Source organism: Chlorocebus sabaeus, chromosome 14 (genome assembly GCF_047675955.1).
Source record: "Chlorocebus sabaeus isolate Y175 chromosome 14, mChlSab1.0.hap1, whole genome shotgun sequence".
Classification (NCBI taxonomy): domain Eukaryota; kingdom Metazoa; phylum Chordata; class Mammalia; order Primates; family Cercopithecidae; genus Chlorocebus; species Chlorocebus sabaeus.
The window spans coordinates 1,964,937-1,979,935 of NC_132917.1; the positions used below are offsets into that span (position 1 = coordinate 1,964,937).

At 46.7% G+C, this 14,999-nt stretch overlaps 1 protein-coding gene across 22 annotated transcripts in view; it reads right to left on the bottom strand.

Moving 5' to 3' along the window:
* Window positions 1–14,999, bottom strand: part of MYT1L (myelin transcription factor 1 like) — a 529,284-nt gene that overhangs the window by 203,213 nt on the left and 311,072 nt on the right. For all 22 annotated transcript variants that reach the window (XM_073022747.1, XM_073022736.1, XM_038006505.2 and 19 more), the window contains one exon: window positions 5,706–5,862. The gene's annotated coding sequence lies outside the window, so the exon portion shown is untranslated. The remainder of the gene's footprint in view (window positions 1–5,705; window positions 5,863–14,999) is intronic.

The following is a 14,999-nucleotide window of genomic DNA, read 5'->3' on the forward strand; positions in this document are numbered from 1 at the left end:
GGACAATACCATGTGAAGAAGCAAGGCTGGCGCATGCCCTGGTGCACACCGCTCTGGGGGGTGTTGGTACAGAGCCCAGGGCTCTGCTGTGCAGCCTCACAGGCGGCCATCTGAGTCCTCCTGCTGTGCCAGCTTCCTCTGTGGGCTAAGCTCATCCCAGGGCTGATGGAGACTCCTCTCCCTTGCAACCTGCATTTCCCATCTTGTCCCCTCTCAGGTAGCAACCTTGCCATTCTCTTCATAAGGAAGAGCAGTGGAGCCACTGAAGCCAGCCCCTCCGCTGGTCTCATCCACGTCTCTCATTCAATATCCCTTTCCAGCCTGCCTCTGAGTAAGAAGTTTCCATTTGAATCTCTGCTCGCTGCCAGGAATTGTGGCCCCAAATCACAGGGTGGATCCAGGGCTCCTGTTGGACCCCACCAATGCTTCCACATCAGCCCCTGCTGCTGCCGCCCCCTCTTGTGAGGGTCTTGCTATGTATTTTTCTTTTCCTTTTCTTTTTGGAGACGGGTTCTTGCTTTGCTACTCTGGCTGGAGTGCAGTGACATGATCATGGCTCACGGCAGCCTCGGACCTCCTAGACTCAAGTGACCTTTCCACCTCAGCCCCCTGAGCTCCTGGGATTACAGATGCTCACCATGTCTGGCTAATTTGTGTACTTTTTGTAGAGATGGGGTTTCACCATGTTGTCCAGGCTGGTCTCAAACTCCTGGCCTCAAGAGATCCTCTGCCTCAGCCTCCAAAAGTTCTGGGATTATGGGTGTGAGCCACTGTGCCTGGCCTAGATCCTTTTCTTAAAGCGGACCTCGGAGGACCCACTCTCTCCCATCCTTCTTTCCTGCGTGTCTGTCCATCCCTCTCACCTGGTCCTCCTGCTTTCCTTCAGCTGGGTCCCTTCCAACCTCCAACCCCGTGGTTAAGGGAAAGCCCCTAAATGAACTCTCCTTGCTGCCTCTGTCACATCAAATTCATTTTATGGCTTTCCCTTAACCACGCCCCTAATTCCTATCTCACTGTTAGGCACTGCTCTCTCCCGTCTCCTTCCTCGGCGTTTTGCAAATTTATTGATTAGACATCAGTTTCTCTGCACAGTTCACTGGCTGTAAGAGCTCGTGAGACTGGGCTCATGACACCCCAGCGTCTGTCCACGTTCTCCATAGTTAGTTCCTGAATGTATGAGGTGGTTGTTCTTCCCTTCCAAAGTTTTAAAATAATACTTGGCTAGTTTTTCCCCCTTTCCCCTATCAAATAATTTATCACATTCTGGTTTTGGCTGTTATCATTTTATCCCGTTTCCTCGCATCCGCCTGGACGCCACACTGGTCCATGCCGGATCCTACCAAGAGGGAGCATTGCTGGAGTCCCCAGGTGTCCCCTCCTCCGCCTTCCTGTCCATCCCCGACGGCCCCCGCTGTGATGCCATCCGTCCAGGAATTCTCGGGCTTAAGAACCCAGAGCGGTTCTCTGCTGATTACCTCAAGTCTAGCAATAATGCCTCCTTTTCCTTACCTGCCTTTGCAAAATTTTGACTAAGACAGTGAAAGAGATCTGACTTAACCCACTCCATCTTGCTTCTAACACCCGAGCTGTCCTTGTTCATTCCTGGGCATAGGCTGAATTAACTTTGGGAGAAACTTAGTTTAAACAAAGAAGATAACAGCCGACCTCCTTCCTGCCTGGGGACTACACTGCCCTTGTAGAACTAACAGCAGCCATAAGATTAAAACTTATGGTTTAGGAGTCACGCAGCTGGAGGCTACAAGATTCTGACCCTCCCTAAACTGCTCCTAAGATCAGTGCTTGGGATGCTTTGCAGACCCTGCACTGGGTGGATCAGCTGGCTCCACCCAGATCCATAAACTAGCCCATCTGTTCTTATGGCCCCACCCAGGAACTGACTGAGCTCAAGAAGACACCTCCGCCTCCCTCTGATCTCATCGCTGACCAATCAGCCCTCCTGGGTCACTGGAGTCCCCTACCGACCAAGTTATCCTTAAAAACTCTGCTCCTCCAATGCTCGGGGAGACTGATGGGAGTAATAATAAAACTCCAGCCTCCCGCAGAGATGCCCTGAGTGAATTACTCTTTCTCTATTGCAATTCCCCTGTCTTGGTGAATCAGCTCTGTCTGGGCAGCAGGCAAAGTGAACCCCTTGGGCAGTTATATCATCGGGCTGAAGTACAAACAGGCACACAGAGGTCCGCCAGGTGGGGACTGGGCAGCCGCTGCTGTCTCTCTTCCCGCAACCAATTTCCTTACTGGAGGAAACCAACCTTCGCTCCACTCCACAATGGAATGAATAAACAGGGCAGGCTCTCTGTGTATTTATTATTTACAAAATCAGGCTCTGTTCACAAACCTTTTTTGTAACTTGCTATCTTTCACTTAGAAAAAAATCACAGCCATCTCTCTAGGCTAATGTCTATCCTTTGAACTCATCTTTTTGAATGGCTGCATAGTATTCCTCAAAATATACTTACTATAATTTATCCAGCCAGTCCCCCAAGTTCCTTTACTAACAAGGCTTATGTTGTTTTATTTCACTACAAAAATAATTTACAAACATGATTACAGGTATTTTGTACATATTTATAGAGCTTTCTAAAAAGATATTGTCACTTTACCATTGAAAAAGAAAACATTCTGGCTGGGCGAGGTGGCTCACGCCTGTAATCCCAGCACTTTGGGAGGCTGAGGTGGGCAGATCACGAGGTCAGGAAATCGAGACCATCCTGGTTAACACGGTGAAACCCTGACTCTACTAAAAACACAAAAAATTAGCCGGGCGTGGTGGTGGGCACCTGTAGTCCCAGCTACTCAGGAGGCTGAGGCAGGAGAATGGAGTCAACTTAGGAGGCAAAGCTCGCAGTAAGCTGAGATCACGCCACTGCACTCCAGCCTGGGCAACAGTGCGAGACTCCGTCTCAAAAAAAAAAAAAAAAAAAAAAAGAATCCATACCCTTTTTGGTAATGTGTGATCATGGGGTTGTTTCTGGAAGCACTGGTCACCTTGAATTTTATTCCACCCTTGGCTTTGGTTCAGTAAAGCCATGTGTCTTGTCATCTCCCTGGCCCCCAGGGAGCCTAAGCATTCTCTCACGCCTTCCCCGTCTGCATCTCCTCTTCTGTGAAATTGTGATTCATGTCCTTTCCCTGTTTTTCTTCTTTCTTTTCACGTTTTTCACATCAATTCGTAATAGCTCTCTGTACATGGCGGTGCTAACGCCTTCGCCCACCTTATCTGTTGCCAGTATTTTCTTCCAGCTTATTGTTGATACTGTTTTGTTATTTTTCCATTTTGCTGAGGTATTTTTTCCCACATATACATAAACGTTTTTGGTAATACAGTCATTTGAAAAGAATCCCAGTCTCCATGGCCTGTCTGTGACTTTCTCACTGAGGCTTGCATTTTGGGGTGAGTGGCCGCATCCCCCCACGGGCCCGTTCCTTCCCATGTCCTCACCAGGCTCAGCCCTGGTCTCATGCCCTGCTCCCTCCTCCCAGCGAGTCCTCCTGCGGCCATCTGGCTCCCCACCCCCGCCCCAGGCCGTGCTGCCTCCTGGTGATGTTCAGAGGTGTCCGGTCCCTCCCTAATGAATGCCTGTCCCAGAGGATGTGTGGCTACAGTGCAAGTGAAGAAACAAGCTGTCTCTTTTCGATAGCTACAGAACACACAAATGTAACGAAAGTGCTGCTTTTAATAAGTAATAGACAGTGTTCTGTACTGCTGACCTATAGGCCTGCTTCCCAGACTCCATCTGGTTTATATCCAGCATTTTCTGTCTCTACTTCTCCCAAATTCAGATTTTAGAGATGTGGTAAAAAAATTTAAAATCAAAAATTCAAATATGTTTTGCCATAGAAAAATATTACTAGAACTTCCCATTTTTGCAGGTATTTGAAATTATCTTAATGATTTTTCCAGTTTCCAAATTCTTTTTAATCCATTTTTTAAAATTACTCTACTTATTTTTTAGGGGGAGGAAAATACTAAAAGAATAAAGAACAGAAAACTTAAGAGAATCCTGTGTCTACGAGTGATAGAATGTGGACTCTGTGACATACGTTAAATATTCACGGGGGTGGAAATATGTTGTTCCACAGAAAAGTGATAGAAATGAAAATGCTCTGAAGATTATTAAATGGGAAACATGAAGTTTAGAGACAGGGCATGGGCTTGGAATAGTTTTGTTTTTGTTTTTTCCTACTTACTGTGTCTCTAACTTTCAGGCCTCAATTTTATCATCTGCACAAACTATGCCACAGGAATGTCTTTCCCGTGTGTTCATGTGACAGTCGGTGGATGTGAACATTCTAGCACGTGTGGAGGAACCCGGAAAATGCACAGGGCTCCACACGCATAAGGGGGTGCTGCTGTGTGCCTGGTGCGGTAGCTGTGAGTTCACCAGACTGTCGTCCTCACTGCGCTCTCTTCCCGTGAGTGCCCTTCTCCATGAGAGAAACGCACCACTAATAATCACACTGCCCTCCCTTCAAGGAGCAGGAATAGGAAGAAAAAAAAAAAAGCATCAACAAGAGCATTCTAAATAATAGGAGAAAACCCTAAAAAAACCCTGCCTGTTGCAGAAGAAAAGAGGAAGTTCTAGAAAGGGTGGAAGAGAAGAGGAAGGAGTATTATGTTGTCAGCACAGCCGCTGTAGGGGGAGGACCGAAGGAAGCGAGCGGGTGGTCTCTCACTGACCACTGCTGGGTAGTGGCTGAGCGTGAGCGAGGCCATCCCGTGTGGGGTCGGAGCACAGAGGCTTTGTCCCCGGGTGATGGGCGTGGGACCAGCTGAGGCCGAAATCCCCATCCCAGCCAACACTGCCTGGGCTTCGTGCTCTTTTCTCAAGGGGAGTCCCAGGAGAATGCGGAAGGATTCTCAGAGCCGCTGCACTGGGCAGGTGCCAGGGAGGTGGGCAGTGCTTTGCCCAGGACCGCCCCAGGGGACAGAGGCACGTGACAGCTACAAGAGGGAGGACGGAAGCTGCTCTCTGTTTCTCAGAATCCAAGATGGGGTCAATCCAGCCATCAGAAAAGAAGAAGTGACGGACATAAAAGAGGAGAGAGGGAAATCTGGAGGAATGGTTTAGAAGAAAAAGCCAAGATACCTTCTGAGGATGGAAAGTGGAAGAGGGAAGGGCCGGAGAGGCCGAGGTGGAGGAAGCGGTGTGCAGGCTGATTGTTTTGATCACATAAGGAAGTGGTTTGTGGACAATGTGGTCTGGAACAGGCTAGCAGACCCAGGCTAGCAGATGTGAGTGCTGCTGTTTACTTAGTTCTTTTCACACACGCAGAGAGCACACAACCTAACCGTCTACAGTAGGGGCCATCCTGCCTCAGTGTGGGCCGCACAGAACTGAGTGTAGACGGGCCACCTTTACCTAGTGAGTGAGGGCCGCCCTGCCTCAGTGTGGACTGCACAGAACCAAGTGTAGACGGGCCGCCCTGCCTCAGTGCGGGCTGCACAGAACCGAGTGTAGACGGGCCGCCTTTACCTAGTGAGTGAGGGCCGCCCTGCCTCAGTGCGGGCTGCACAGAACCGAGTGTAGACGGGCCGCCTTTACCTAGTGAGTGAGGGCCGCCCTGCCTCAGTGCGGGCTGCACAGAACCGAGTGTAGACGGGCCGCCTTTACCTAGTGAGTGAGGGCAGCCCTGCCTCAGTGCGGGCTGCACAGAACCGAGTGTAGACAGGCCGCCTTTACCTTACAGGAAGTCTTCTCTCCTAGGAACGGAGGCAGCGTGACTCCTGGCAGGACGCAGGCCCAGAGTCAGGGGCTCGCTCTAAGCTCTACTCCTGGTCCTCTCCAGCTTGTGACTATGGCAAAGTCACTTAATCTCTCTGTGCCTTGATTTCTCCATCTGCAAAATATGAAAAGCAATATACAGCACCTCATGAATTCATCACCACCACCACCTTAGGAAGAGACATACACAGGGTGTCGTCCTCTTTGCAACTGTCAACACGCACACATCAGCTTCCTCCAGGAAACAAAAGTTCTCTTTCATGTCCATGAACAACGCATTCCCCTTTACAGTTTATTCTCCTAGATTTGACGCCTGCTGTTTGGACTGTGACCCTTGCCCAGGCTCCTGTGGGAGCAAGCCCCGGCTGAGAAGGTTTGTTCTCTGCCAGCTACGTCAGCTCTGTGCTCTGTGCTCTGCCTGAGACGGTTCCATGAGCTCCCAGTTCCTGTGGACCAGAAGCCCTGCGCGCAGCTGTGTCCTCCCTCCTGCCCAGACTCGGGGTAGGCTCAGCCCGTGCGGCAGCATCGGAGGAGCTCCACACCAGGATTCCCACTGTCACCCTTATTCATTCTGTGATGTCTCCGGGGACTTCTGGGGTGACAGGATCAGCCTAGTCTCCTTAAAATTTGCAGAACTTAAAACCTTACAAAACACTTTCTTACCCGTTATGTCATTTGGCCATCAATTGAACTTTATGTGAATTTTACGAATAAAGAAACTGATACTCAGAGAGGGTGAAATACGTGCTCAGAACTCCCCAGTTAGTCAGAAGGAGAGAATAACTGAAACTGAATTATCTGTGTTAAGATCCAGTACAGTTCTTCCCACCGTGAATGAAGGCTGTCCCTACATACGCTCAGGAAGGCCCCGCAGCGCTGAGATACGGGTCAGGGAATCTGAGTCTCACCACTAGGTCCTAGGGGAGCCTTGGGTGGTGGCACTGGATAGCTGGCCCCTTACGATGTCCATTCCAAAGGATTCAGTGCTTCCTGCTCTCCAGGGTTGACAGGACTAAAACCCTCTGGGCTGTTTTGAACCTCAATAGGTCAAGTGAGCCGGCAGCCCTGAGCCCCTGCAATGATGCAGCTTAATGCAGATAACCATCATGGAAGTGCCGTCCCACTTTCTATGCAATTCCTCATTTGAGCAACAGGAAACCAGAAAGTGGAGTTAAATAAGAAACACAGGGAGTCATAATAGGGCCATTTTCCCCAGAATTCGCCAATCTTTTCCTTCGACCTGGAAACTAGCCCACCTCGTCCACTTCTGCTGACCATTAGGGACTGAGCCCCAAACCCTTCCCTGTGTACTTAATTTTCCCCAAAGAACAACTTCATCCACACACACAGTTAATAAGGGATGGAGCATGTATATCTTGTCAAGAACATAATGGTGGATATGAACCTCAGAAGGTTAAAAGTCCTGATTAGTCCCTTGAAAGAGAAAGGAATTAGACCAAATTGATCCTTTTTCTCTACTACATTGTAGTTTAAAACAAAATAACTTCTCTTACCCCTTTGGATATAATAACTCCCCTACACATTACCACGAACTCTGAACTATCTTACAGAATCCTCTGTTATGTGAGACCCCGGGGCCCACACAATTCCTACCCGCCTTTGGATCTTATGTGCCTGCTCCTAGTGGTTAATATGGATTCACTGGAAAAACAAAAAAGAAAACAAAAGAAAGAAAAAGAGAAAGAAAATGCTTGCATTGCCCTGTGAAGATGGATTCTAACTGCTCAGACAATGCTGTACATGTGACTCAACCAACAAGCAAAATCTTTAATAGTTAAACAATTTTCAATTAGACAGATGGGGTTATAAAAGCACTACCACTTACTACTTCATGATTTGAGCATGTTGTTTTATAAGCATTAATTTCCTAGACTTTCAATGTCTGAATTAAATAATATATCAAAAATGTCTGGCTTATCATTAAATGCTCAATAAATGATAGTGGGCAGTGATATTAATATCGCTAGATACCAATTTGTTAGTATACAATTTCAGTTTCTAATTTCTAACTGTGATGATCTAGACAAGCAGCAAAGGTTACATACAGAAAACTCTGGCTCCCAACATGTGAGTGTGACCAGTGAGTCTGCCCACCCCTGACTGAGGGCTGAGTCTCTGGGACTCTGCTAGACACAGCTAATGCAGTAGAAAACAGATGGGTAAGACATCGCTACATAAACTCAATGGAAGGTGGAGAGAAAGAATAGACAGAAGCTGGAATGGACATAGTTGCAATCTTAAATATGTAGAAAAATAATTTACTTTGGGTGTAAAGACAAATGGAAAGTATGAAAGAACAGAAAATTTAAAAATATAAAAATGTATTTTTGGGTAAAAAAGAAATTCCATGGCCATCTTTAAATTTACCACCTTTGGGGTCAACAAATGAGAAAAATCTATTAAAAGAAAAAAATTAAAATGAGTTAATACATTGGCAACATGCTCAGTTTTCATGCTGTGTCATATGTGGGGTGTTTGGTTTTTTTAGTAGATTATTTTATAAAGCTATAGTTATTTTAAAAAGCATTTTGCAATCAGCTAATGTCAATGGAATATTAGTAATAATATCAAGAAACATACATATGACTAGCTCATATCTAAAAACTAAACAGTTATTAATGAATGACAAGCAAACTATGCTACAATTCATATTCATAGTATAAATTAAAATGGGTGTGAGGTTTTATTAAAGTTGTCATATAAAGCATGCTCATTTGTGGGATTTTATGAACAATAACCTTATGCTAGACAATGCTCCTTAAAGAGCCAACGGAACAAGGAATAATGATGAGATGGAAGAAGCTGAAATCCATCCACGTTATTCTGATCAGAAGGTGGCTGCACATGACTCCAGAACAAAGTACTGTACAAAACCCAAAGCTCCCATCCCTGGGCAGGAGCAGGGCAGCGAGTCTGTCCCCCCAGCCTCTGCGGCCACCAGTGGAGCACAGAGTCCTGTCCCAGGACAGGGGTTCAAGTCCATTCTCCGAGCCTCTGCGGCCACCACTGGTGCACAGAGTCCTGTCCCAGGGCAGGGGGGTCGAGTCCATTCTCCCAGCCTCTGCGGCCACCACTGGTGCACAGAGTCCTGTCCCAGGGCAGGGGTTCGAGTCCATTCTCCGAGCCTCTGCGGCCACCAGTGGAGCACAGAGTCCTGTCCCAGGGCAGGGATTCAAGTCCATTCTCCCAGCCTCTGCGGCCACCACTGGTGCACAGAGTCCTGTCCCAGGGCAGGGGTTCGAGTCCATTCTCTGAGCCTCTGTGGCCACCACTGGTGCACAGAGTCCTGTCTCAGGGCAGGGGGGTCGAGAACCTACCAAAATCCCCCTTTTGTGGCTCCTAGTTCATTTTAAAAAAAATATTTAAAGTCAGAGGCAGAAATTTCCTCTGGGACATCTATTTTAGGCAAGCAAGTTATCCGACCTGTTTTGTTTCTGTGTATTTGATTTTGAAAACCAAGCATTTGTAAGTGGCCGTCTCCAGAGCTTGACAAGAAGAACTAGCCTGAGTGCTGGGTGCCCCGCCCTGGGCTGGGCAGGTCCTGTCTCAGCAGGACCACAGGGTGGGTGTGGTGTGTAGGGGCTGTGCACTGTCTCCCCCGCCCCCCGCCCTCTGGCTACAGCAGACTCCATGTGACCTGAGGGCAGGGGGTTGTTTATTTTGGGTTCCTTATGAATCCCATGGTTTCAGTGTCCCACACCACTCTTTCTTGGATTTCTCCTCCAGTTTGTGGACACAGAGCCCCAGGCATTTTTCAGAATGGGGACCTCCAAGCAAGGGTTCCGAGGCCCTGCGTGTTGGAAATGTCTATTTCACTAAGGGGATAATCATCTCTCCCAAGACTGCAAAGGCCCTGGGGCTATTTTATTCTATGCTATGCACGTATAGTGTTCAGGTTTACCAACGGTTCCACTCCATTGCCAGGCCAGTCTGCAGTCTGATCCTGGTTCCCTCGGGAAGCTCAGAAGCACGGGTTTTCTCTCTAAACAGCTCTAGGGTCTTCTCTTCTCTTCCTGTTGGTTTTGTGGAGTCTGATGAGTTTAGGTTTTTTTCATTCTTACTGCTTGACATGAGTGCCCCCACACAACCTGAAAACTGTTCACCTCCCAGAACTTTCTTCTTTATTAATTTTCCCCTCTTTATTTCCTTTATTATTATTAGTTGGTTTGAATTTCTACTACTAAATGGATTTGGATTGTTGGATTGTCTAAATTTATCTTCCACTGGTTTTAGCTTTTTTTTTTTTAAATCTCTTTTTCCTCTCTAAGTTCCGGAAGGTTTTCTAACATTTACCTTTGACTCCCTCAATTGCACTTTAAGTTTTCAGTACTCCAATTTTAATTTTCAAAGTTAGCTTTTGTCACAGTCACACATTGGCATTTATTTTGGTGAATTCTTGTCTTTACAAGAGGATAGAGATCAAGTCGCACCACTGTGTGATTAATATCTCACACAAGGTACCTTACATGTAAACAGTTGATCAATAATAGAGTGAAGAAATAAAGGGAGAAAGAAGTGAGTGAGGGCATCTCTGCTCAGGGCCAGTGCTACCGTGTCCCTGCTCCTCACAACTGTAGAAAGTGGGTGTTACTAGCCCCATTGTGCAGATGGTGGACAGAAGCTGGAAGGGGTACACAATTTGGTCATTTTTGCACAGTTTATGAGTAAGTCATGAGAGGAAGCACAGGGTGTCCTGAAGCAATTCAGGCAAAAGTAAAACAGTGAACAATGTCAGGACCTCCTGGGTTCCCCTCGTTGGGCATGACCTCTTAGCACCTCAGAGTTCAGCTGAAAAAAAGGCCTGGTTCCAACCTGGTGCCCTGGGGATTCTTGGTTTACTTTCTCATTCCTTGAATGGGTCTTGTTACCTCCAGTTCCTCTTGCTCAGAGGTGGGGGGTCACCTTCTTTCTACATGGAAACAGGATCGTGGCTGTCATGTTTTAACCCTGCTCCATGGTGAGAAGTAGATTTTACCTCTTGATCCCATGTGCACATCCTATGTATATTGTAGAGAGATTTGAAACCATGATAAAATCAAACATTTCACAGAACACCACATTCTTAGTATGCATCACATCTTCAAATACTTTCCATTTTACTTCTTTTTGTTGATATTAGTACTGCCTCCTCAGATTGATATCACAACTCACAAATGAATTGTGGCCACAGTTGGAGAAACACCGGTGTAAGTTAGCTGGGGTGTATTTTCTCCATGGTCTCTCCACCATGAGACTTGGTGTGTGATCGCGTGGTTGGTTCTCTGCTGATGCCGGAACAGTGGTGCCTGCCTTGACCTCTTCTAGCCCAATACCTCGTCACCACTTACGATAATAAGATACTGAAAACATTATCTATGATCCCGGTTGTAGAGTACAGTTGTGTATCTCTCAGTTTCATATAGAATTCAATTTCAAAACTGCTTTCTGTGTATGCCACAAGCTTCGGTTGGTCTATCATTGGATGCCACTGGTAAGTGTCAGGCCACTGTTGTGCTCCAGGCTGCCTAAGAGACAATGAGGATGGAATGTACGAATTGACTCCAGAAGCATCCCAAGACCCTCAGGCCTTCAGTGGACCAAGCATTACACTAACTGCAAAAGGGTGCAATCGTTTCTCCCTATTCACAGGGTAGGGTCAATGTTTTTCAGGGTAAATATTCAGCATGATAGTTTAGGCTTGTGATATGTGTCCCCACTCAAATCTCACCTTGAATTGTAATCCCCATAGTCCCCAGGTGTCAAGGGCAGGACCAGGAGGAGGTAACTGGATCAAGGGGGCAGGGTGGTTTCCCCCATGCTGTTCTCATGATAGAGAGCGAGTTTCAAGGGATCTGATGGTTTTATAAGCATCTGGCATTTCCCCTGCTTGCACTTCTCCTTCCTGCCGCCTTGTGAAGAAAGTGCCTTGCTTCCTTTTTACCTTCTGCCAGGATTGTAAGTTTCCTGAGGCCTTCCCAGCTATGTTAAAGCATGAGTTGATTAAACCTCTTTTCTTTATAAATTACTTAGTCTTCGATGTGTCCTTACAGTGGTGTGAGAATGGACTAATACATCTTGGGAATTACTAAGAACCAAACTGTGCCTCCACATCAACCCCAGGGTAAGCTTACAACTGCTCCAAAATATGCGCCTGTTCTTCTTGAGTCCTCATCCCATTTCCCAGTTAGCCTTGCTCCATTCTCACAGCCTGCTCTGCATGGGGGGCATCTGTGCTTCTGGTGTGTGTCTCAACACAGCCTCACACTTCCTGCAAAAGGCCTTTTGGGCTTTTCCACATGACGTTTCACACAAATCATTGAAAAAGTCAGCAGGTAGGAGGGTCACTTATTAAAAACTCCTCCATGTTCCCTGTGACAGTGAACAGTAACTAACCAGGCCTGCAGCCCAGGCTCATCCACCATCACCCAGGCCCATGGCCTTGGCCTCTGGGTAGCTCCTCTCAGCCTCCCGGTGCCTCTCAGCAGAGCTCTTCTCTCCCTCCTGCTGTGTGGCTGGATTCCCGCTGACGGACCATGACCTGGGGGCCTGCTGCTTCTTCCTCTGGCAGCCACAGGGGTTTCTCTCCTGCCCCTTCTCTATGTCTTTGTGAGATGTCCCCTTCCTGCAGCTGAGTCTTCAGTGCCACCCCATCACCTTCGAGGTAAGCCAGCACGCTGGTGTGGGGCCTGTGGGTGTTCAGGGCCACTGAGCCTCCTCCATGCCTGCACACCTCCCTGTGTGGACCTCCGCATTCCCTGACTGTCTCCCCTCAGCCTCTGGGAGCAGCATCTGCTCTCATGGCCCCAGGCCCGGCTGCTTCAGGCACCCCCACTCCACTCCCTCAGTGCACCATGCTTCCTTTTCCATCAAGAAGCATAATATATTGATTAATGCCTTTTGTGCATGCATTCTTTCCTGCATGCCTTCTTTCCTGCATGCCTTCTCTCCTGCATGCCTTCTCTCCTGCATGCGTTCTCTCCTGCATGTGTTCTCTCCTGCATGCCTTCTCTCCTGCATGCGTTCTCTCCTGCATGCCTTCTCTCCTGCATGCCTTCTCTCCTGCATGCGTTCTCTCCTGCATGCCTTCTCTCCTGCATGCCTTCTCTCCTGCATGCGTTCTCTCCTGCATGCCTTCTCTCCTGCATGCCTTCTCTCCTGCATGCCTTCTCTCCTGCATGCCTTCTCTCCTGCATGCGTTCTCTCCTGCATGCGTTCTCTCCTGCATGCCTTCTCTCCTGCATGTGTTCTCTCCTGCATGCCTTCTCTCCTGCATGCGTTCTCTCCTGCATGCGTTCTCTCCTGCATGCGTTCTCTCCTGCATGCCTTCTCTCCTGCATGCCTTCTTTCCTGCATATGTTCTCTCCTGCATGCCTTCTTTCCTGCATGCCTTCTCTCCTGCATGCCTTCTTCCCTGCATGCTTTCTTTCCTGCATGCCTTCTTTCCTGCATGCATTCTCTCCTGCATGCCTTCTTTCCTGCATATGTTCTCTCCTGCATGCCTTCTTTCCTGCATGCCTTCTTTCTTTTGTACCCTTTCCTACTTCAGACACAAAGCACATCATTATATGGTACCCTAACAGTCTGCTTACAAGCCTAGTTTCTCCACTGAATTTTAAAAAATAAATTTTATCATGTATATTTAATGTTTACAACATGTTGATATGCGATATGCATACATCATAGAACGCTTACTATAGTGAAACAAACTAACTTATTTATCATTCCGGTTACTTTTTTGTGACAAGAGCAGCTAAAATCTACTTACTTAGCAAAGCCTCTAACACAGTATAATTTTATTAACTTTAGTTTTCATATTGGGCATTAGATCTCTAGACTTGATCATCCCATGTATCTGCTATTTTACATCATTTGACTTATATCTCCCCATCCCCCCACCTATAACCACCATTTTACTCTCACCTATGTGTATTTGAGCTTTTATTTTAATTTTTACTTTTTTGAGACAGGGTTTTACTCTGTCACCCAGGCTGGAGTGCAGTGGCGTGATCTTGGCTCACTACAACCTCTGCCTCCCAGGCTGAAGTGATCCTCCCACCTCAGCCTCCGAAGTAGCTGAGACTACAAATGTACATCACCATAACTGGCTAATTTTTGTATTTTTAGTAGAGACGGGGTTTCACCATGTTGGCCAGATTGGTCTCCAACTCCTGAGCTCAAATGATCCACCCCCTTTAGCCTCCCAAAGTGCTGTGATTACAGGCCTGAGCCACCGTGCTCAGCCTGAGCTCTTTAGAAAAAAAAAAAAAAGAAAAAATATTGTATTATCTCACATTTAAGTGAGATAACTTATTTATCATCTCTCATTTAAGTGAGATAACACAATATTTTTCTTTCTGAATCTGACTTATATTAGTACAATATTTTCTGGGTATATCTATATTGTGGCAAATAGCAGGACTGCATTCTTCTTAAGGCTGAATAATATTCCATTGAAGATATATATATCCCCCACATTTTTTCTATCCATTTGTCCATCAGGTTGCCTCTGTATCTTGGCTACTGTGAATCATGCTGCAATGAACATGGGCGTTGCAGGCATCCTTGCAAGGCATTGATTTTGTCTCCTTTGGGAATTTCCTCAGGAGGACTGGTGGGTCACATGGCTGTTCTATTTTTAATGTGCTCTTTTTCATAATGGCTGTACCAACCCACATTCCCATTACAGTGTGCAAGGTTTCCCTTTTGTCCACACCCTCACCAGCCCTTGTTATCTCTTGATTTTTGGATAATAGTTGTAAACCAAAAAGTATCTGAGATGGGTTTAGAAGGTTATTTTGCCAAGGTAAAGGAAAAAAAAAAAAAGAACAGAATCACAGAAACAGTCTGCACCTTTCTCCAAAGATGAATTTGAGAGCTTCAATACTTAACAGGGAAAATTGACACTTTACGTAAGATAAGGTGAATGAGGATTTGCTGCCTGTGGAGATATTTAACCTTTTATCTGTAGCTATCTGCTTAGGAACAAAAGGAAAGGCAACTTCTTGCATGACTCAGCTTTCAGCTTAATTTTTTTTTTCTTTTGGTACAAGGAATTGGGGTCCCAAGTTGTTATTTTGCACTCACACAGCTGTCCTTCCAGGTATGAAGTGGTAACTTTTGATGAAACCACCTTTGATAAATGGTTAACAGTGAGAAAATTCTGGGAGTGGAAGATCTGATCCAGCCAATGCCATTTTGCCTTTAGCCTCAAGCTGCCAAGTTAGCTTCGGGAGACATTTAGTTGACAGTTTA